The 22,108-nt window shown below is 40.5% G+C and overlaps 1 pseudogene; it reads left to right on the top strand.

The window, feature by feature from the left end:
* The first annotated feature begins 614 nt into the window (after positions 1 to 614).
* LOC123811267 lies at positions 615 to 1,266 on the top strand (annotated as a pseudogene).
* The last annotated feature ends 20,842 nt before the right edge of the window (positions 1,267 to 22,108 follow it).

Genomic DNA, 22,108 nt, shown 5'->3' with positions numbered 1-22,108 from the left:
TGCCAAACAGAAGACTAAGGTAACTATTTGTTTTCCTTCAAAGAGGATTAATGCTATCTATCCTCTGCCGGACAGCTCAAATAGAGGCATATCACCTTAATCCTTAGTTCAAAGCCATGTTAGAGCCTTTGTAAGACAGTCTATCTCTAATTCAAATCCACATTTTGTATATACTCTAGACTGTCATTCAGAGCTTAAATGTTTACTAGAGCTCAGAGGGTACTGGACTCTAATTTTTGTTTCCCCATATATACGCAATCACAAAAAACTTCTGCTATATTTTCCAGTTGTTTTTTAGAGGTCTCTGAACATTTTTTCTTGCACTAATTATGAATCAGCAAATGTCACATGGGAAAAATTGCTCTGGCATTTTAGGCTCACTTTTAGAAAAAATTTCCCTTTGCGTACTTGGCCCTAAAAGTCTTAGCTGACTTGGCAACTCCCAACTCCTATTTTGCCTCTTTATCCTTGTGAGATTATCAAAAGTTCTTCTGGTTTGTCTGATTCTTGGTAGCTTCCTCTGCCAAGTTCAACCTTACTATCTCTGTGTCAGGAATCAGAAAATGTCCTAAGAGGAAGACTGGAATGAAAATGGTTGAGATCTCACCCTTTTCATGAAGGTGGCACCCAAAGTGAAGACGGAAACCCTGCCCCTCCCAAAGCCAAAGCCAGAGCCAAAGCTTTAAGTGCAAAGAAAGCAGTGCTAAAAAGCATCCACAGTCAAAAAGAAGAAGAAGAAGAAGAAGAAGAAGAAGAAGAAGAAGAAGAAGAAGAAGAAGAAGAAGAAGAAGAAGAAGAAGGGGAAGGGGAAGGGGAAGGGGAAGGGGAAGGAGAAGGAGGAGAAGAAGAAGAGGAAGAAGAAGGAGGAGGGGAGGGGAGGGGAGGGGAAGGGGAGGGGAGGGGGAGGAGAAGAAGGTCCTCATGTCACCCACCTTCCAGTGACCTAAGACACTGTGGCTCTGAAGACAGCTTAAGTATCCTCGGAAGAGCTACCCCCAGGACAAACAAGCTATACCACTATGCCACCATCAAGATCCCCCTAACATGTCAGTCATGAAGGAGATAGAAGACAACAATACACTTGTGTTCATTGTGGAGGTCTAGGCCAACAAGCACCAGATCAAATAGGCTATGAAGAAGCTCTATGACAATGATGTGGCCAAGGCCAACACCCTGATCGTGCCTGATGTAGAGAAGAAGATATATGCCTGACTGACTCCAGACTATGATGCTTTGGATGTTGCCAAAAAAAACAGGATCATCTAAACTGAGTCCAGCTGGTTAATTCTAAATATAAAAATTTTATACTGTAAAAAAAATGGTTGAGTTCTCCTCAGTGAGCTTCCTTTTTCTTTAGGACCTTGGCCCCTCAAGTCTTGGCACCTGTCCCCAAATCTCTCCAATGTCCTGCAGCACAGGACATTTATACTCACTCTTCTGTGTGTTTTCAGCTTTAGCATTAGTCTACTACAAATCATTCCATCATAGCCTATAGAGAAATACCCAAGGATTTGTTTATCCTTACCCAAGGATATGTTTTTATTGATTTTAGAGATAAAAGAAGGTGAGGAGAGAGAGAAACATCGATTTGTTGCCTCCCATACACACAGGGGATTGAACTTGCAACCTTAGTAGGTACCCTAACTGAGAATCAAACTTGCAGTTTTTTGTGTATAGGACAATGTTCCAACCAACTGAGCCACCCAGCCAGGTCTCTGTAGCATTTTAATAAAACAAGTTTGAATTGTGAGCACACAGATGCCAAAGATTATATATTAATTTAATTTGATGATAGTTGTTCACACTTACTTATACTTGTGTTCATGAATGTTCTCATAATATTTTCTGTTGGGTTCATAATAATAAAATAATTAATGGTTGTATTGGTATAACAGTGGTAGATTTTATTGAAGCATAAAGCTTTGAGATATAAATTTCCTCAATATTTCCACCTTTTGCTTTTATCTATTGATACATTTACTTTGCTTGGTGTCCGCTGTCCTATGTGACAATGATAGAATATATAGTCAAAGAGGTCTGTCATTCTCTGGCTTTGGTATTCCAAAAGACTAGGCCTTCAGACAACTTAGAGAATGTGAGGCCTCAGCAAAATTCTGGAGAGAGACAGGATGGAGAAATTGGAGGTTTCCCCACTCTAAGGCAAGAAATTAATTTCCCCAAGTTGGTGGTGAGAGAAAGAGTGATGGAGGTGAGAACCATCGTGCAGCAAATGCTATTGGTGCCCTGACACTATGCTCTGAAAATAACTAGCTACCTTAGAATATGCCAATCTGACTTCCAACTGCTAATGCCTGTGCTTCTTTGACTGAGGGTTTCCTCTGACCTTCAAATTTTACTATGCTTTAATTTGTGGCAGACTTAAATGCTGATGAACTAGTGCCTTCAGCAAGCAGCCTTCAGCCATTGACAGATAGATGTTGGCATACAAGTGCTCCAGCCCACAAACCCTCAGGTGTGTGTTTTATGCTGTCTCCCAGGTGATTTGCCCAGGAGTCAAGTTCTAGTTGACCTCAATGGCTTGATTATACCACCTTTTGGCTGTTTTCTTGTCCTTGGTTCTCTCCTCACCTCCCCTACTGGTGTTTCCTGCACCTCTCAAAGAAATGATTTGCATTGCAATCCTTGTCTCAGAGTCTACTTCTGGGGGAACTAAAACTAAGATACAACTTAGACTAGTGCAGATGCACCAGGACCTACTCCCAGGCAGCAAAAGGAGGAGATAATGAGACTCAGAGATGAAAGTTTCAAGGTACATGAAGGCTTTGGACCATGGAGCATGGTCAGCCTTGCAGAATGTTTGTTGAAGAAATGTTGGATTAAAAAAAATCTTTTACACTAGTGACTTGTCTATTTCCAAACTGGGTGGGTAGTGATAAGCTACATCTTGAAAAGCAACGAATGACTCAACAGCTAAAAATACATGCTTTCCTTTGCAAGTGTAGCTTGGACTAAGCTTTTTATCAGGATGATGTATTCTGTTTCTTTTACCCCTATGTGTCTTGTTTTACTAGTAAGAATGTTCAAAAATGGAAATTACCCTGAATGTTTAGAAGCAAATACATTTTAATAATTATTCTAGATGACATTCATTTAGATCTTCTGAAAGTCTTCAGAAAGGAGCCAGAAGTAACCTTGTTATTTTTAATTTTTCTTAAGCCATTGAAAGTGTGACACCAAATGGAATGATTTCCACTTTAATTCCTTTCTGAAACTTACATTTTGCTTATTAAACCTTTAAATCAGGTGATATTATGAAACTGGCGATTAAGGCTCGAAAGCTTAAATATGGCCTCTCGGCTTCAAAATTCCAGAAAGCATTTCCAGCAGCTGAAATGTCCATTTTTGCTAGATGACTCAATAAATTCACTCCTGCCATATAAGTGACATCTTTCTCTGTGTGTGTATGTATATACAAATATATTCTCCCTACTCCACACACAATATACCTTTTATTTCATTTCTTCTCTCAAGGTAGAAGGAAAACTTTCTTTCACATTCCTTTAGAAGGGAAACTGCAGGAGATTATGCACACCCAGTATTCATCATCCAAATCACTCCAGTTATGATATAATGTAGCAAAAACAAGTTATAAAACTAAAAGATCCATAATGAATTGACCTATGAAGTTTGTTCTCAAACATCCCTCTCCACTTACTATCAGAATCTTCTGAGTCAGGAAATTAACATGTTTTGGGTCAGTATAATAGATACTTTTATGTGTTCTTCTAGATCCAGTTTCTCCCTTTCAACCCTGTGTCCTGAGAAGCTGAACTCTGTCATTGTAATCAATGGGCTCCCTTACTCTCTGGATTCCTTTTGGATTTGGCCAATGGGTGTCACTGGCAGGAGACCAGAAGACAATAAAAGAGTGACGACCAGATAATTACTCTCCCAGTTCCCTCTCAGTTGTTACTGAAAATGGCCTGTGTCCTTTTACCTCAATCACAGTTCCTTTTGTGGCTTCCTTTCCCTCTGGCTATGGCTGTGCTCTTTGGGTCACAGGTGGGAGGTTGGGGCATGGAGGTGGCTAGTAATGGCTTCCTGCTGTTGCTAACCCAAATATCCTTTAGCATCCTTTACTGCCCAACAACATTGTTTAAGCTTTTTTTTTTTTTTTTTAAAGTTAAACTCTCCTCAGTTACACAGTGTGAGTGAGTATGCCATCTGTTTCCTGCCAGGACCAAGACTGGAGCGGTTTGCCCCTCCCCGTTTGTCTGATGTAAACAGGACCAGACAATGCACTACAGTAGATATGCAATGTAAGTCACTTGCAAAGTGAATTATACATTCTGCAAAAGATGGTGGGATTTCATGAAGCAAATAAAAGTGGTTTTGGAGAACTCTTTGGATCACATCTAAAATTATTATTTAATGTGGTTTAGCAGAGCTTCTCCAGTTAAAAATTGAAGGGAAAATCAACACTTAGCACTTTAAAAGAGAGTGATTCTAATGTCAAGAGATTAGGAGAGGCCTTAGGCTAACATATAAATCCTTTGCTTCTTTTTTTTTTAAATAAAAAAGGTACTTTCTGTATGTTAGTGCCATAAAGCTATGTGAAGGATGTCTTCATATGCTACCCTACTCTTTTGTCAGTAATATTGCACCAAAAGCCACCCAAACAGGACTCAGTTTTTTTCATATTTTTCTCAAGAATTAACACACAATTAAAATTGTAACCTTCATTTAATAAATGTGTGATTTTTTGTTTCTTATTTTTTAATAAAAGATAAAGTGAGACTTTATTTTTAAAGATGAAGTCACAATCAAACTTATTTTTCTATTGAGTGTCAAAATTTGGTCCCTACTTTAAGAGGACTCACTCTAACTGGTTTTTTCCCCCAGGACCAATTCTATCTTTGGCTAGGAAGACCTCTGAATATCCTTACAGGAGCTGCAGAAGGCCACTGAGGGAAGAGGATGACTGTTCCTTACAAGATCCTTTCGAACTCGGGGTGGGCCTCTGTAATCATACAGTCTGGAGTTCAGATTTCAGCTTCGTCCTCTGGGCAGAGGCCAGCACCCCAGCCTGGGGAAGCCCGCTGCTGAGTCTCATCTTTGCAGCATTTAGTCCATGTTCCTGGTACATGATAAACGCTCAGTTAACATCAGCTTCTACCCGAATTACTAAAACTACTGTGCTATTAGTAATATGCTGCTCTGTTAAACATTGTTATCAGTCTCGCTAAAATTAAAACAGTAAATATTGCTTATGTTTTGCCAGTTTAAAACTGACTATACTTAAAGAATAAAAGACTAGTGAAAATAACAAAGGATCTCTACTTTTCAAAGAAGTTAATACATAATTCATACAGAAAATTAAAACAAGGGAAGTAGCAAGAAATATAAAAAGGGAGAAGCCTTTAAAATAACAAAAGGAAAGTCAAGTAAATTAATTAAGACAATTAGAGTAAATGGGGAAAAATCCTTTCTAAAGGGTAAATATCAGATGAAACATAAACTCTAATTGAGCTATTAGGCTCCTAATACATAAATTAAAATGGCAAAGAAATATTAAGTTAAAAGGATAAATAGAGACTCAGAAAAATGCTAAACATAAAGGAGGCAGGGGATATGGTATTTCTATTTATATAAAGACAAATTCAATGTAAAATGTATTATTATTATTATAATGAGAAATGGAATCATTTTATAAATTGATACACTGTATAATCAATGACAAAATTAAGGCAGGAAGGAACATTTATGTGCCCCAAAGTAGCATTAAAATATAGAAAGCAAAAAAAGCCATCAAGTGTTTTTCTAAAGGAGTGATTACCTTTAACCTGTAGGAGAAGTAATAATTTGATATTTATTTTAAAATGTTAGTTCTAAAAATAATACTTCAATACATAAGACCAAGCAATAAAACTAATGAAACAGGCACACGTAAAATATCAGCTAACATTCTGCATTAAAGTTCAGGACTCCATTTAAAGTTTATTCTGGTAATGGAATGTAGTTAAACCTACATGGTATCAATTTAACCATTTTCCCCCCACTGACATGTTTTAATACCATGTATGAGGTCTTATTGCTTGTCCTGTTCTTATGCTTTCGGCATCTCATTTATATGCAAATTCTCTCCTATGCAACTTATTCTCTGGCAAATGCTTACCAGCAAATTGAGTGTCCCTGTAATTATGTCCCATCCCTGCCTACCCTGTTTGTTTCTTATTATGTCACTACAGCATCCCTGCTTCGTGTTCCAGTCATGAATTACAGGGTAGCTATAACAGCAATTTTTCTTATGATTTTCTTATGCTGAGCTGCTCTACCTCCCTCCCTTTAACTGGTTACCCACTTATCCAAACTTTCTAAACCAAGCATGTGACACTTGTTCCTTCTTCCTTCTATGTGTTTCCATCTGTTATTTATTTTTGAACTAGAAGTCTTTGGTTTTAACAGAGAGAAGTTGTTCAACTAACTAGTTTAGCCCCTTCACTCTCCTTCCCTCGGTTTGATTTATGTGACACTGAAATAGAGGGTAAAATTTCTCTGTATACATGTGTATATTTTGGGCTTCTCAGTGAGGCAAGGAAATCTAATGAAAATCTCATGTGGATGGTCATGCCAGGAGCAAAGATTATGCTTATAGATTTACATATAAATAAAAACACAATGTGTATACCTGCCTTTACACATTTGTATAAAGTGTGTGTGTGTGTGTGTAGAGAGGAAGATAGACTATGTGCTCCGGAACAACAATGCCTGTCTGAACCCTAGATCTAACATAAGTTATCTGTGTGACCTTGGGCCATTTCTTAAACATCTATGCTTCATTGTCCTCCTTGTTAACATAAGGACAAAAATGGCATCTATCTCTCAGGGTTCCTGTGAGGTTTTAATAAATTAATACATAAAAAGTGCTTCTCAGTGCATGTCTGCATTTGGTAAATGTCAGCTATTTTTATTATCACATAGAATAAACTACAGATATATAAGATATATAGATAATAATGGGTTGGCCAAAATGTCTGTTTAATAAAACAAAAGACACATATTTCATTTTCACCAATAACTTTATTGATTTGGATATTTTGGGTATGTTGGCTATCTCCCACGTATAATGTTGATTGTTCTCAATTAATGTCTTGATTTGATCACTATCAACTGCAATTGGTCTACCTGACTGTGGAGCATCGTGCAGTGAGAAATCTCTAGCACAAAACTTCCCAAACCACTTTTGACACATTTTATCAGTCACAGCACCTTCTCCATACACTGCACAAATCTTTCTTTGCATTTCATTTGCATTTTTACATTTCTTGAAACAATAAAGCATAATATGCCAAAAATATTGCATGTTTTCTTCCATTTTCAACATTAAAATCACTACACAAAAATGCACCAATTTTGATAAGTTTTTTTTAAAAGTGTGCCCTGATATGACAGCTGTCACAATGTAATCTAACAAAATTGTTTCAAATGAAGTTAAAGACAATTAAGCACTACTGCATCCATCTTGCAGAAAAAAAACAAATGAACTTTTTGGCCACCCAATGGATACTGCTTACATTAGAGCCCTATTCACTCAACTAAAACTCCTTCTTAGCACCTGCTGAGTGTCTGGGGCCTCTCAGATGTGCACCCATGACCCTGCAAAGTCCTCCAGAGCGAGGACTCAGTGGGCCTTCTCCCTCAGTTCCTATTCTCCATACCTAACTTAGTGCCTTCACAGAACAGGCTGCCAACACCACTCTGGTTGGAAATGATGGCAAAGGCCCTGGTCAGCACTAACCAGTTCTTCCTCACCCACTACCAGCTTAGCTGTTCCGTGTGCCCAACAGGGAATTGCTGGGTTCTCGAAGCACTTCTTTATCTCAGCTGCAATGGCGAGACTCATTCATGTGGCCTCTCAGTGTCCAGCCAGTACAGCCAATGTGGGCTTGTGTCTAGTCCTGGCAGACAGGACAAGCCTGATTTCTAGCAGCATCACTCTTATGAAGGGCTTTGCAGTTCATGACCTGCTTTGGTAATTGCCCTGTTCCTGTGAGGGAATACCTATCATTCTTCCCATGTTATAGGTGAGAAAATTGAAAGTCTGAGATATTTATGACTTGCTGATGGTCACACAGCATGACAAGAGTAATAAATGACCAAACTTGAACTCAAAATCAGTTTTACCTGACTGCAGTGTAATAAACTTTTCATTCATCTACTCTCAACGATATTTATTAAAGGCCTACTATGTACCAGGTCATGCAGAGGAGCTGGCACCAACTCTAACTCACAAAGAAGATTCTGAGTCATTGAACATAATTATGTGTGGTGGGTGCTGTAGCAGAGAAAGTACAGTTATTAACCATTGTGCCACCTATTTTGCCGGAGGCTGGAAATAAATTTAAACAAACACATCTATGTCCACCCCTGCCTTCAGGACATATTGCTGCTCACACTCCATGTCTGCCTTCTCATCTGTCCACCGTTCCCCCTGGGTGGGGCCATCGTGTAGGGCACTTGAGGTGCTCACTGACAGGAGCACGGGCAAGCTCCTCTGAGTGGCCCCAGTCAAGGCCGGGACAACCAAGAATTCATGCAAAAAAGCATATGACCAGGTGCAGCCCAGAGTGTTCAGCAACCTGCCAGTGGTGGGGCATTGTTGGATGAGCAGTGGGATGTGAGGGGAGGAAGAAAGTGGAGATCCCATGTCTGGGACGTTGGCAGAGGTACATGCATAAACAGCTGGCACAAAATGCACGCTTTAAACTTCTGTTACATTTTTTTTGCCTTATTGAGAGTGGCTCCTCTTGGTATGAAATTTAAGAATTTTATGAGGAATTTGTCAGAATAGTAAGGCAAATAAACAAATAGCTATGGTGATATTTCCCATCACTTACTACTTATTATGTCCTTTACATACAGGATGCTGTTTAATTTTTACAGTCCCTCTGTGAGGTGGGTATTACGTAGATGAGGAAGCTGAAGTTAAGTGATGTACCCAAGGGAACACAACTAGTAGATGGTAGAGGCAGAATTCAAGCTCAGGTCTTTCTGACATCAGAGCCTCTGAACCACCAAATCACCCCCAGTACCATCCAGCTGGAAGACATGGCTTCAGTGGCAGCTAACACATGGAATGAATTCTGCATAAGAGAAAAGTGATAAGGCAGGTTTTTAGCAACCATCAGGATTTGCCAGACAGCCAGTGGAAGTCAAAGCACCTGCAATGGGGAAATAGCATGGGAAAAGACAGTGGCCAAAGTAGCCTGGGTGTTCAGGAAATCACCAATGGTGTGGTATCAATGGGTGCTGAGGAGGGAAATAGTGAGCATGATGAGAGATGATGTTGGAGAAGCAGAGGCTTCTGTATCCAAGCATATCATCTACCCAGGGATGTAAATTGGGAGTTTTCTTATCCCCATGGGTATGGGGATAAGGGGTGGGGAGCCATTGCTGGGTATAAGGACTAGGACTTTGGTGAGGGTATGCAATGTTATCATTTTTGCAGTCTCTTACAAAGACAATTTAGAGGCATTTTAGAAAATACTCTAGAGGCTGTCACCTGAGAGATGAGTTTGGAGACCACATATGTCTGTATTTCTGATCATGCACCCTCCTCAGTAAAGATATCTTCACAACATATTCCTAATAGGTGTATGATCATTCACAAATGATCACAGTAGAATTGTATTCATGTGTTACATGCATTAAGATATGCACAAAAAGTAAACACTGAAAATATAACATAAAAATAAATGGGAGTGGGACTAGATGGAGATGGTAGTTGTACAATATTGTGAATATATTCAATGCAACTGAATCATACATTTTTAAATGGTTAACTCTATATCACATCAATCTTCACATCAATAAAAATAAGCAAGTAAGCATGAATAGGTGTTCAAATCTTCTTCCATACCTTGGTACATTTCTTTCCAGGCCATGTGTGCTCAATGCCTTTGTGGATTAGGCAGTGATGATGAGGCCTGGAGTCAGGGCCTGGCTGTGGGGAAGGAGATGAGAGAAAGGACTGGAGGCATAGTTAAAGAAGTAGAATTGACAGGGCTTGGTGATTGCAGGTTGAGAAGTATACAGGACAGGAGAGAAGGCAGGAAGACTCTCCATTTCTGATTGGGATACAGGAGGAAGAAAGGTTTTTCCCCTTGTCTCGAACCTGTGCAGCCAATACTGTAGTAATTTCTCAGTGGTTGGCATAGGATTGGGTGGTGCTGTTCCTAAGTATGTCCAGACATGCATCCAACCTGAGGATACAGGGAGCTGACCCTGTTTGGATGAGGATAACTGAGGGTCAAACTTAAAGGAGCCATATCAGCCAATAGCAAAGAAAGAGGTCAGGAGTCAAAATCAGAGTGAGATATCAAGAGCAAGTTAGGAACAAGGCAGGAAGGGTTTCACTGGCCACATGGAAAGTGGAATAGAAGAATAATTACAGACTAGAGCTTCATTTTGCCCATTTAAACCTTAGTGCTTGGTGGAGGGGGGCATCCTGTGGGAGCAGCAGAGACTTGTTAAATATAGACATGGGCTTGGGAAGTAGCATGTAGAGAGAGGAAAAGGCCACCATAGAGAACATGAGCCACTAGACTGAGAATGGAGACTGAGAAAGATAAAAACTAAGACATCAACAGAGGAATGAAAGCCTGGCAATGAGAGAGATCACCCGACCAAACCCAGAGGAACGTGGACTCATGGGGGCCAAAGAGGAAGCTCCCGAAGGAAAGAAATGGTCGTTGGTGTCAAACATTACAGGGGATAAATAAGACAGGAACTGAAAATGTGTCCATTGGTAAGCCCCCTGGTGACTTAGTGAAAGCAATTCCAGAGATGATGGGTTAGAGGGAGAGAATGTGGGGTAAGAAACTACTGCTATGATTTAACTAGTGAATGGAGATGAGGAGTTTGAAACCCTTCCAACAGAGCAGCTTTGGTTCATCTGATTCCTCATTAATGCTTTTTCTGTTCTCTTGGTTCATCTTTGTCCTAGAAAGTTCTAGAAGACAGTACCATACAGAGGAGAATAGGCTTTAGGTTCTGGTCTCTTGTATATCCAGGCAATTAGGGAACGAGCAGAGTTTTGGACAAATAAGTATGCATTTAATCAGCATACTTGATGATAAATATATCTTTAAGGGGTTCTTTTAAGGAGTCTGCTTAGAGTTAGGGAGAGACACAGCAATAGAGAACTTCTTCCTTGGTTTTCATGACCACGTTCTTCTGGTTTGAGTCAGGTGGTCTCCAGAATGGGGCCCAGGCTCCTGCTTCCAGCCTCTGATAGACATTGCCCTTCAGTGGGTGAGAGGAGATCAGCTGAGTGTCTGGTGGGGAAATGCCATTGGTTGGTTTAGTCACTCGCCTCCACACTTTCACATCCTCTAGCAACACCTGCACACTTGAATCCTGACCACACACACTCTTCCTGTTTATGAGAGTGCCATTCAGAAAGCCACCAGTGAGAAGGGAGCGCCACACTCAGCCTCAGAAGAAAGAAGTTGAACGACGTATTTGGGAGAAAAAGAAAACGAGTGTGTGAGCTGAGAGGTAAGATCAAACCAGAGAGCATCTGGGCCCCTGGGCTGTCTTGGGTGGGAAAGAAGTGACCTTTACTGCATATCCTTCAAGGGGCAGTGGAAGTAGCTTGGCCTGTGCTCCTCAGGGTTGGGTAGCCAGGAGCTCACCAATCTGCTCCATGGAGATAATCCAGCCTCTGGTGAATGGCTGGGCAGACTGCAGGGGCAGACTTGGAATGTGGTCAAAAAGTCCCAGAATTCATGTGGCTTAATATGTAATGAATACATGAGCTAGGTATGAACATGTTCATACACATTGAGGATGGTAGCTGGGCCTGTGGGCCTTATGAAAGGAATGTCTGACACTCATTTAGGCCATTAACTACACCTCAAAAAGAACCCAACAGAGGGCCCCAGAGCAGGCCCCAGAGTATGATCTCACATAGGCCTGGGCACAGGAACAAGAGAGTGTGTGTGATTTACTCTAAGGACACCACCACTCCTGCAGAAATAACTCAGAACACACGACTTCCTTAGCATCAGGGCTAACAGCACTATCTCCATATTCCTTAGACAGCATGCACATGTGCCTGTGTGCACACACATGTATACACATAAGCACATGTATCATCTAATACAAAATAGCAACAGTCACCATGTTAGTGAAACCAAAGAACTAATTATGTGATGAAGAATATTTTCCCCAACATGTGAATTCCTTGTTATTCAAGTCTTACATATGCAAAGGTGAAATCATGTTTAGATATGTGTCCCATAATCCCTTTTACTCAAGGGGTTGAAAGGTCAATGATATGAAAAGTGTTCAGTTAGTCTGGGACCTGATCTTGCAACAAGAACACCTGAAGGCCAAACATTAACTAACACCCACAATGGCAAAGAAAGGGAGTAAACCCACCCTGTGAATCTTGGGTATACACATTTCATAACCAAATTTTTTAAAAAAAAATTAAGTCTGCTTTTATCTAAAGAATTGTCCTTGGTGTAAGTTGAGAAAGGCACCTCCCATTAATAAGACCTGTCAAATTTTCCAGCTCACTGGTAAGGTGAGATTATTGCAGTGAAGATAACACAAACGCTCACTATTCTAAGGTTTAATTCTGTGTCTGTCAACTCTCTTCCCTTGCTTTGGATGTTGCCTGTTCTCAGTATTTAGTTATGTCATACATATTTTAATTTACTTTGCTTCTTTAAAATAGGAAAAAATGAGTTGCTCCTTCGCTAGATTTCTGGGTTCAAGTTCCAACTCCCACACTCACTAAGGCTTTAGGCAAGTTCACTACACCTCTCAGCATCAGGGTTCTGCATCTGTGATATGGGTACACTAGTAGCCTCTACCTCTTAAGGGTGATAGCTGTGAAGTGCTTGGTCTGGTACATTGAAAGGGCTTAATAAGAGTTGGTGGCCATTATTGTGATTGCTATTATTATTGTTATCACCACCTTTTGTGCAATTGAACTGCCAGACTTGAAGAGAAATGGTAGGAAGGTGGGACACGATGAGGGTGGGAGGTAGGGATGTATAAGTTTGCCTCCTGCCTCTTGAGGCTGGCAGAGGCAGCACTCCTTCAATAAATCACCTTCTTTTCCACACCTCAGTTTCTTCATCGGTGAAGTGGGTGTAATAACCTATCCTAGATACTTCACAGGGTCTTATGAGATTCCAGTGAGGCTACGTGTATAAGGAAAAAAATGGTGAAAGTGACTTTCAGTAAAGGCAAGTTAAAAGAAAAGTACAATTGATCTTGGTTCTTAATGATACATCATTAAATATGATTTCACTTACTCTTTTAAATGGCTTCTTTGCACTCTCTGGTAATGGTATTCCATAATTTATTTAACCAGGCCTGTATCTGAAAAATTAATTTATTTCCATTTTTAATATTCCAAATCAAACAGCAGTGACTATTCTACAATTCCTTTTAGTGTAATCATCCTATCAGTTCTTTTGATTTTGCAAACCTGATAAGGAAATGGTGTCATCTCATTTTTTGTTTACATTGCCTTTTCTTTGATTATGACTGAATTGACTTGAGTTTTAAAATGTAGCTTTGCAAAAAGCTAGAAATACTATGCCTGATCCAGAAACAGTCCAAGCACATGTTCCTTTTAAAGTGAAGAAGCATCATTTTTCTCACGATTAAAACACAAGCAGGTATTTGCATACAAATATAAACCTATTAAAAAGTACCTTGTAGAAACATTCCTCTTTATAGCTTTTATTGGTGCTAAAAATGGGGTTATAATGAATACAAGACAACTAGACTCCCGCAATAACTAATAAACATGACAATTTGATTTATTGCTGTTCTTCTGCTGTAGCCTGTTGACAGATTTTTCTTTATGGAAAAATTACCATGGTTTAAATCTCTATCATATGGCACTTAATTCAATCAACAATATGTTACCAATTAGATCCTGGTTAAACTACCTTCAGCCAGCAGACCACGGAACATGTTAAGTAGGATGACAATCAGATAACTAGCAAAATGCTTTGTGGCAGCTTTCTCAGGAACAAGGGGCAGCACTGAGATAATGGAGAGTACAGAGAGAAAGGAAAAATAGAGCGTTTACTTTTCCCCATCCTGAAAAAAGGAAATGTTTCAAGTTCTCCTAGGAGCATACAAAGAGTTTGTGTATGACTTGATAGTTGTGTAAGTTGATATTTGCTAACCCTTTCCTCTCCCTCCATCCTCTTGATCCCTTTGGTGATAAATTTGCAAACTGAAAGGCATTCTGTTCCCAAATCCTCTCTAATGTGACAATGCATAACTTTAACTCAGCCTCCCATTGAGTCATGTGTTTTATGATTTCACCTTTCCCCCAAACCCTGGATATTGGCCCCTGTAAGAAAGAATGCTTGTTAAATAGGATGAACCTCTTTTCTTATTTTTCTTCTTGGAATCTTGCTGTGTCAGACAGTACTCCTGTTGCAACTCAAACCCAATTGAGCTGCACTGAACCAAAAGGCAATCATTTGGAACAATTCTGGGGGCTGAGCAAGCAAGAGGATCCAAAAGTCAGGCAGCCAGAACCAGTAAGAACCCCATTAAAACCCAGTTATGGAAACATGAGCACAGTCCGGGCCACATAATGTGGCCTCCACTATAACACACATGATCTCAATTATCCATTGGGATCAATTATACATTGGGGCATCACTTATATAAAATACAGAATCCCAGGAAGAAGGGAGCGAGTGATGAGCTGCATCCAGGTCATGTTCCTGTCCCCAGGGAAAGGTCAGATCCATCCTTTTGACTTCAGGCCCTATCTCAGGGAAGCATCCCCCAAAAGAAGACTGGAGTAGAAATAGGAAGGGGTGCATGGTTGGAAGGTGACAGCAAAAAGGACAAATGTCTTCCACATGGTTACTGCATGGCAGTCTCTGGGTAGAGGCTGGTTAGTTACAGATATGAGAAATCAACCATTGGTTTTTTGTCTAGATAGGTGCAACCCGGGAGGATTAGGAGACTGACACCTCACTGCTTCCTGCAGCCTCATCCTGGCCACTTTACTTCTTCAGCTGAGAGTGGAAGATGGCCAAAGAATTTTCTCAAGAACCTTGGCAATGATCTGGAGCTCCCTTCTAAATCAAAGTAGTAAATACCATTCCCCTAGCTCCCACTATGTCCGGCACTTTACAGCAATTTTCTGAGTCCCCACAATAGCCCCACCTGTTGATATATTACACTCAATTTACATATGGAGAACAGAGGCTCTAAACTGTTAAGTGACCTGCCCAAGTGCATACAGTGAGATGTGGGGTTCAAACCCAGGCTGTCCAGCCCTAAAGCCTTCCACATGAACCTGCCCTGGGGTGATCCTGAGTGCAGGCTGCACAGCGGCAGCACATGTGTTATTACTTTAGTGAAACCCCTTTTCCTCCAGACACCACAGTGTGTGTGTGTGCGTGCATACATGTGCTCAGGCACACATAACCCGGAAAAATGCTGAGAGGAAAGTTATGGAAAAACATCCCATATGTTATAACTTTGCCTGGGCTGTCCCTGTTTCTAAATACCATGACAATATTTTTTTGAAGCAAAGATCAAAGGACATGTGGTATGACTCATGGGTTAACAAAGGGAAAAAATATTTGAAATAGGGAATTTCTGGGACAATTTGAGAAGTGTGGCTACAATCGTTCCCAGAGCACCTGGAAATCATGGAGTTCTCTGGGAAACACTTTGAAATACTGACATATTCAATTCCACTCTCCAAACTAGAATTTTATCAGCAGAAATTAGGCAGCTTTATGGACTGGCTATACGATTTCATAGCTGTGCAATCTCTTGCCCGTGAAAACAACAAAGGTGTTGAAATATGTTTGCATCACCTATAAAGTAATTAGAATTACTAAGAGAATTTTTATAGAAAAATAGATTTCTTACAGCAAAAATAGTCAGTAGAAAAATGCAATGGGGAAAAAAGGGATATAATTCACAAAAGCCACTAAAATTCAAATATGTAGAAAAGAACTTAAAACACATGAGACCCATATATTTTTAAAAAATATGCTTAGAGATATAAAACATAAATGGAAACATATACCATGTGGAGAGTAGATAAGCAGACAATATTAACTCTCACCAAACTAATTTGTATGCAAAATATATATATAAAATAAAATTTCCAATGCATTTGGGGGGGAAAAGGACTTAATAAAATTCCAATCTAAAGTTCTGGTGAATTTTAAATTAGAATAACCAGGATATTTTTGTGAAAAAGAAGAAAAGGTGACGGGGGTGGAGTTGCATAGAGCTTGCTTTGTCAAGTATGAAAGTTTCAGTGGTTGTGTAGTTCCAGATGCGTAAACAGATCAATGGGAGAGAAGAGAAAGTAAGCGTGCACATGTTCACACATATGCCAATTTAGCATATGATAAAAGCACCTTTTTGAATCAGTGATACCAAGAATGGGGACAGTAATATCAAGAATGGTCAGTCCTCATCTGACTTGGTTCTTCAGAAGATCCGACACAGTTACTCACACCATCCTCATTGGAACACCTTCCTTCTCTCCCTCCAGAACACTATTCTCTTATTTCTCTTCCTATCTCACTGGCTACTCCTTTTCAGTCTCCTTTCCATGTTCCTCTTCTACCTCTTTTACATCTGTAGATGGCAAAGTGCCTGAGCTCAGTCCTCCAACTTCTCTGCTCTGTCCACATTTACTCCCCAGATGACCTGATCCAATCTGACCATTGAAACACCAGTCATATCCAAACTTACATCTGCCAGCCCTGGCCTCTTTTCTGACCAGACACCCAACTGTCCAATAACACTCGGTATCATTACTAGAATGCATGTTCAGCCTCATAACCTTGACATGTCCAAAGCAGAATTCCTGACTTCCTTAACTCCAACCCTGGCCCTCCTGTAGCTTTCTCTCTTCTTAGTAAAGGTCCCCTTCATTTTACCATTAGTAAAGTTCCCCTTACCATTGTCAGGTCAGCACCCTGAAGCCATCCTTTACTCCTTTGTTTCACTTCCCACATTAAATCCATCAGCAAATCCCATCCATGTGACTTCTGAAATATATTCAGAATTGAATCTCTTCCCCCAACTTCTTCCTCAACCTCACTGTCTCTTACCTGCTCTGCAAATTGATCTCCTTTCCACACTCCCTTTCTTCATTCTCATTCTGTTCTCAGCACAGACCCAGAGGAATTCTTGTAAAACTTAAGTCAGATCATATGATTGCTCAAAATCTCCCAATGGCCTCTTTTCTCACTGTTTCAATTATCTATTGCTGCATAGCCAACTACTCCCAAACATGGTGGCTTAAAACAATCTTTCCACTTTACTCACCATGGTCAGGAAGCAGGGGAGTTAGGTATTGGCTGAGCTGGAAGACTCCTGCCAGGACAGCTTCTTCACTCACATGCCTGGTGCCTGTGGCTCCTTGGCTTCTCTTTCCCTTCATGTGATGTCTGGTCCTCCAGTGCTCTTAGGTGGTAGTCTCAGGGTCTTTGCACTCTTTCCATTAAGATTGTCTTTGAAGAGGCTGGAAGAAGAAGCTGCTAGACTAGTTAGGAGCTACTCCCAAAACTGGCATAGCATCCTTTCTGCCATTAATTTATTATCCAAAGCAGTCATTGGGACTTCCCAGATTCAAATTGGTCAAGAGATAGACTCCATCTTCTGATGAGGGCACAGCTGTCACACTGCAAAGAGTACATGGGATATTGCTATGGCCATCTATGAGAAATGCCATCCACTCCACTCACCCAGTGCCATAATACAAAGTCCTTACCATGATCTGTCAGGTCCTATATGATCTGACTCCTGACTTCTCCTAGTACCCTCTCTTCTAGTTTGTGGTAGTGTTTCAGCTAGAAAGTACTCTCTGTCATTCTTTAAACACACCAAGCATAATCTCACTGCATGGTCCAGCACCTGCTGTGCCTTCTGCTTGGAATGCCCAACCCATGATGAACAGGTAACCTCTCACTTTCTTCTGTTCTCTACACAAATGTCACTATTTAAGAGAGACCTTCCCTGACCTTGTATAAGATAGCCATTCCAGCCCCTCCTTGTCCACTGTATTTAGCACCATCTGATATATGACATTTAGTTGCCACGATCTGCCTCTATCCCCAGGACTGAGATGAATGCCTGCTCATTGTAGGTTCTGGATAAATACTTGCTGAATAAATGAATGACTGGATGCAAAACTTTTCAGTGAATGATGTTGGCACACTTTCTAACTGTTGAGGTGGTGTGGAGGAGAATAAAATTAAATGCATCCCCAATACATTAAACCAAAATAAGTTCTACAAGGGTTTTAATGTAGTATAATAAAGCTTGAAATTTACTAGAGAAAATTCAATTAAAAATTAAATAATCTTGGTGTGAAAAAGTTTTTGTGATCCTAGTACTAAATAAATGAAGTATAAATGAAAATAAAGGTAGATTTGACTCTGTTAAAAATACCACACAACAAATAAAAAGATGAACAGCAAATTTAGAAAAATACTTCAATATACAATGAACTCATACCACCTTTAATACATAAATAAGTCTGTCAAATAAATTCAGAGAAGAAAAAATACAAATGCCCCCTAAGCATTCTGGAAGAAAAATTCCACAGCTGTGTGTTGGCGGTTGAGATACTCAGATCCATTCTGTAACAGAATGCCATACAGGGTCAGTGGGGAAATACACGTACCTTTCTGAGAACAGTGTCTGGCATATAGTGGGTGCTTAATATCCATTGGCTTTTAATAATACTATTATCTTCTAATGCCATGCATGACACATAGATGGGACTTTTAATTGTTTATCTATTATTTCGTCCATTCCTTCATTTCCTGGGGTGCACTTGCCACCCCTCCTCAGAGGCAGCACCCTGCTTTCTTCCCCTGCAGGAGCTCTTTAATTCTTGAGAAATCTATTTTAAAAGGTTGCCTCTCCCAGGAAAACTCCATTTATATCATATCAACAGTACTAACTTGGAAAGTCATACTCATTCGAGTAGTTTCAGGGCTGAGAAAACACCGTGTAGCATACTGAACCAGCACTTCCTCCGTTGGTGAAAAAAACAATAAAGTATGGCCCAGGAGCAGTAGGCTGCTCTGTTCTTAAAGGAAAAGGGATGTTGGAAAACTGGAATGCTGAGTCTATTTTTTTTTCCCAAATAGCATATTTACAATCTGGAGTCTAGAGAAACCCTTGGGCTGAAAATGTTGCTGGGGAATTTCTGGCCATTTATTTTATGAGTCTTATTATTCAATCTTTATTGTTGGCTGGCCTGCAATTTCTTTTTGTAGTTTAGGAGATGCTTGACAATCTTTATTTAGAAATAAAGAGTGAGTGGTTGACCTTCTCAGCTGGCAAATGCCCCTTCATCATTTCAACTGAAATTTGAAACTGCCCCTTTGGTGTGTGGCTCTTTCATGCCGGGGCAGTGATTTGTGCAGACAGTGACTTGCACAGGGGCACACTGCTGAGTGCGACAGGAGGAAATAAAATCCAGCCCACACTCCATTCACCAGAAGGAAAGGACACCTTTTCTGTAACTCACAAACGCACGGCATCTCACCAAGCCCGGAGCCCCCACGGCTGCACCCTTCAGAGCAGATTTCTCATGCATGGATGATGGGAGTGCCTGGTGCAGCAGAGATCTTTGGGGTCTGGGAGGTGGGAACAGGAAGCTGCATGGAGCCTTACCTAGAGAGCAGCTGGGGCACATCATTTTTAGGAAGAATGACACCTGCAAACTGAGAATCAAGCTATAGATTCCATTAATCCTAAATATATTGATGAACTTCTACAAACTTATTTGTGTCCCCTACCCAAGTCTGGAGGCTACTACTATCTTAATTGTGCTACGTGCTTTTAACTGATATGGAACTGCTCAAAGTGTGACATAGAATATGCTCTCCTTAAAACAGGGATCCTGCCAGTGATGCTTGGCCATGACACACCTCCTTTTCATGCACAGTGCCATTGTATGAGGCAGAACCACACTGGGGCTAAGAGTAAGTGCTTCGATGAGTGTTAGACCTTGACTCAAATCCCAGCTGTGCCTCCTCGTATACAATAATATTAATGATCATTCATCCAGTACTTCTTGTGCACCAGGCAATAGAGCTATTTCACTATGGGCAAATTACTTTTCTCTCTGAGTCTCATTTTACTCTTCAGTTAAAATAGGGATAATCATATATCTCGGTTGTTGTGAAGATTTAGTGTGGTTGTATGTAATGTATGCAGAGTGCCTGGAACATACTAAACACTCAGTAAAAAGTAGCTATTTTTTATTGTTTAGACACTGGAACTACATCAACTTTAACATGCCAATTACTTGAAGAATGAACAAATTAGACATTCTGGGAAGAGGGTTAATTCCTCAATTGGTGGAGCATTTTATAAACCACAATAGTAATTTTCTAAATGGCTCCAAGTAACCTGGGAAAGAGCGTGCATGTTGGACAGGCCCTGTTGGTTTTCTGAAGAGTGAATTGCCCATTGGATTGGCCAGATCATTTCTTGCTCATAATGTGGACTGCGTGTGTGTGTGTGTGTGTGTGTGTGTTTATAGTTATAGGATGTTTGTAAGAAAACTGCTAGGCTGGTGCTTGTGCCTAAACAGTCAGTCTTGTCTTGACTAAGGTGTCAAATATATGATTTAGAGTTTATGTTCAGCTGATTTTTTTATATTAAGGAGTATCAATCCAGAGTAATTGACAAGTGGGTACACATTCAGATGATATGATGATACCCCTACCATATTTTCCTGTGACTCTGGAGGGAAAAACTCATTAGAGATTTTTGTTTCAGAATCTCATCAAAATAGACACTATGGTTTAGTTAAGTGGGTACTGCTGTTAAGCTGTTAAGTTTTTCGATGGTGACAATGTAGCTGAAATCAGGATGACTCTGATCCATGAACTGTGGACCTACATTCTGCCCAGCTTCTCCCCTCGGTGCCACAACCTGCACGTGCCTGGCTGGACTTAGTGGATGAGCAGCTTGGGTTAACAAAGGCGACAGCTGGACTGAGGTGCCTGACCATAGCCCTGACCTCTGACCCAATTCCCTCTCTGTGAGCTCCAGAAACGTGCCCATAGGAGGGATAAACAAATTAAATCTCTCAGTGTTGAGACCTTAGAGGTCATCTACTACAACCTTTTTCTTCTTTTCCAGCACATTTTGATTGAGTAGTCATCAGTTCTGTTTAACCATCTCTGGCCAGCCAGAAACCTCAAGGACCCTTAATATAGCCATTCCTTTTTCAAAGAGTTCTAGTTAGTTGGAAGTCCTTCATCTCAAACCAAAAATCAGCCGCTTGGTAATTTTGACCTTTATTTCCCATTTTGCCTTCCGGTGTTACAATGAATAAATATAAGAATATGAGATGGACTTGGACACACAGATTATAATTCTCTGTATTCAGAGCATTCTCTGGGCCAAGTAACAATAGCCAACAATTACATTAATCTCCACTAGCATGGGCTGAAAGAGGCAGACTCTGGAAAACTCATCCCTTAAACTCTGAAATTAACCTTTGAGTGGGTCACTCTGATTATCATTAACCAATCACAAGAAAGCATCAGAAAGCTCTTGAGAGCTTTCCTTCTGAGAGTGGATGAGGGAGGGAGGAAAGAATAAGGAGAGAGGGACAAGGGAAGGGAGAGGAGACAGAGAGAGGGAGAGAGAGAGAAAACAAGAACTAGGGGTGGTATTGTTCATACTTGTTATGAAGGAGCCCCAGTTGAGAAAGGAAACTAGCAAGAGAGTAAAAAATCCACCTGCTCCATAGTTAATTGTTTTCTGACTAATGCCAACTCCTGTGTGAGAATGTCATCGAGAGTTCTCCATATCTCTGGGTAACTCATCAGCAACTACTTGGAGCAGAAATCTCCTTGGAGCTGTTCTTCTTAGGCTTTGCTGATTCAAGCATCCAGAGCAATGTGTAGCAGGGGTGTTGAAGAATGGTGGAAACTCTGAGGTCAGGCGAAGTAGGGTCTGAGGTCAGGGAGTCAGCAAGAAGTACCCTCCAGGAATCACACCTCCCCAGGTGGTCTGGCTCTACCGCCCAGCAACCCTGTGACCCTGGACAGGTGTCTTTACCCTTTTCAAACTAGGTGTTCCT

This window comes from Phyllostomus hastatus, unplaced genomic scaffold (genome assembly GCF_019186645.2).
Source record: "Phyllostomus hastatus isolate PE091 unplaced genomic scaffold, TTU_PhHast_1.1 phas_scaffold_78, whole genome shotgun sequence".
Taxonomy (NCBI): Eukaryota; Metazoa; Chordata; class Mammalia; order Chiroptera; family Phyllostomidae; genus Phyllostomus; species Phyllostomus hastatus.
This window is presented reverse-complemented; position numbering and strand designations above follow the sequence as displayed.